Raw genomic sequence first — 2,620 nt, 5'->3', positions numbered from 1 at the left:
AAAAAATCGATTATATGGGGTATTTGCGACTTAACATTTGTGAATATGAATAGCCATATGTGTATTCATGACAAAGCTTGATATATATACTCGTATGTACTATGTATATATACACATGTGTATGCGCGTATGTGGTTTATTCGCAAGTCGCACAGACAGCAACCGATCTATCTTGACTAAACCTCATCAAAATGGGTTTGAATTTTCCCCCAGCGTCCTTTAGGATGCAAAAGGATAACCTCGCCAAGGCATCATCGCATTAAACTGAAACTGCAGTTCTGAATACAGACGTCTCTCCCTCCCACCCCACCTCTGCAATCCACTTACTTATTTTTTTCAAGTGTGGAAGTTATCTCTGATCGCGGCAAAAAGAGCGAGTAATGCCTGGTAATTTTTCTGGCAAAGTACAGAGGGAACGAGGAAGGGACGAGATTGAGGAAGAGCGATGGGTTATGATTTCCAAGGGGAAAAATAAACACTCGGCTGTTATTATTTCCATTGCTGCTACTATTTTCCCCCCCTCTGGGTTCTCTTCTGCCTCTTTTGTTTTTTGCACTCTCCGACGCTTTGGTTTTTTTTCCCGTTATCATTCTTATTATCATTTAACTCCCATGCACTTCACATCTGCAGTCTGTATCTTTCTTGTATTCGTTTGACGGTCCTTGTTTTATTCTGTGTTTTTGTTAGTATACTTATATACATGTTGAGAAGATTTTTACAGATATATCCTATATCCACACCTATTTATACACGAGAGAGACAGATTGTATTATACAGATATATTTGCTTGCTTATGCAATTTTTATTCCGAGTTTTTGTTGCAACACATACTCTCTCCTCTCTCTCTCTCTCTCTATCTCTCTCTCTCATATATATAGTATATCTATATTATATTATGTATATATATATATATATATATATACATATACGTATATATATATATATATATATATATATATATATATATATATATATCTTACATACATATACTCTCACACACACACACACACACACACACACACATATATATATATATATATATATATATATATATATATATATATATATATATATATATATATATATATATATATATATATATACTCACACACATATGTTATATATATATATATATATATATATATATATATATATATATATATATATATTCGGATGATCGTTAATATATTTCCACTTTTATCAACAAATTTATCAGACGTTTATTGTGTAAAGTCTGTAAAAGGTATTGAAGAACTGTAGATTAGGAGAGATCCATACAAAATGCAATCGGTATTTCAGCCCAGAATATTTTTAGGAGATGAATTCCAAGTTTTGTCTTGAAATTTGTTAAAACATCAGAATAGCCTTGTAGACGCAACGGTTGAATTATATGAATATTACACAACCACCATGTAGGAATTGGTAAAACTCTGATAGTTTTCATGAGAGGAAAACTTTGTATTGTAACAATGAATAGGAGACGATAAACAGGATTGTTCGGTTTATACAAATCAGTCAACAGGTTCTTAGGAGAGGGAGGAGTATATTGTGAGGTTCTTAGGAAAGAAAAGAGTATATTTGTGAGGTTCTTAGGAAAGGAAAGAGTATATTTGTGAGGTTCTTAGGAAAGGAAAGAGTATATTTGTGAGGTTCTTAGGAAAGGAAAGAGTATATTTGCGAGGTTCTTAGGAAAATAAAGAGTATATTCTGAGGTTCGAGGTTCTTAGGGAAATTGTAGAGTATTATTTGTGAGGTTTTAGAAAGGGAAAGAGTATATTTGCGAGGTTCTTAGAAAGGAAAGAGTATATTTGCGAGGTTCTTAGGAAAGAAATGATTATATTTGTGAAACCCAAAGGAGACATGCCGAGACACTTATAACTTTCACTCTTCCTAAGAAAGGAAGGATGTTTCGCTGTAGGGGCAAAGAAAACATGAAAAAACGGTCGGACCTAGATTACAAAGGATTGTATGTGATACGAAACCGACCTATAAGACGTTGGTAGTTGGTATAGCCCCAGGGGAGAGCCATGTGGTACACGCTGTGGATTTGGTAGGAAAGGTTCTCTGGGAAATAAGAGCAAATAATTCTTAGTGAATTGTTTTTGCAGTTGATAATATATCTGATATGAAAGCCCTCTCAATTTTTTTTTCTAGTGATGATAAGTCTTGGTTGGTACAATGGAAGTGTTATTTTCCTCCTGGGCTCGTAGGCGGGTGTTGAATTCTACAGGTTTTAGAGTTGCCTCCTTGTTGTTATTATTATTTTATTATTATTATTATTATTATTATTATTATTATTATTATTATTATTAGTTAGAAGAGCTCTTTTAAACAAATTCTGTTGAGTAAAATGGCAGAATTCAGCGAATTAATCTTGCATATTGAAACGGTAATATATATGATAAATTCGCTGAATTCTGCCATTTTATTCAACAGCATTATTATTATTATTATTATTATTATTATTATTATTATTATTATTATTATTATTATTATTATTATTATTATTATTATTAGATTTCCAGAGCACTAACTGGGATTGTTTCCTAAGGCATTTAAGCACTTCGGTCGTCGTTCTTTGATTAAAAATACTAAATTCAGTATATTCATCGTTTGAGTG

The sequence above is a fragment of the Macrobrachium nipponense genome, chromosome 33 (genome assembly GCF_015104395.2).
Source record: "Macrobrachium nipponense isolate FS-2020 chromosome 33, ASM1510439v2, whole genome shotgun sequence".
Classification (NCBI taxonomy): domain Eukaryota; kingdom Metazoa; phylum Arthropoda; class Malacostraca; order Decapoda; family Palaemonidae; genus Macrobrachium; species Macrobrachium nipponense.
This window is presented reverse-complemented; position numbering follows the sequence as displayed.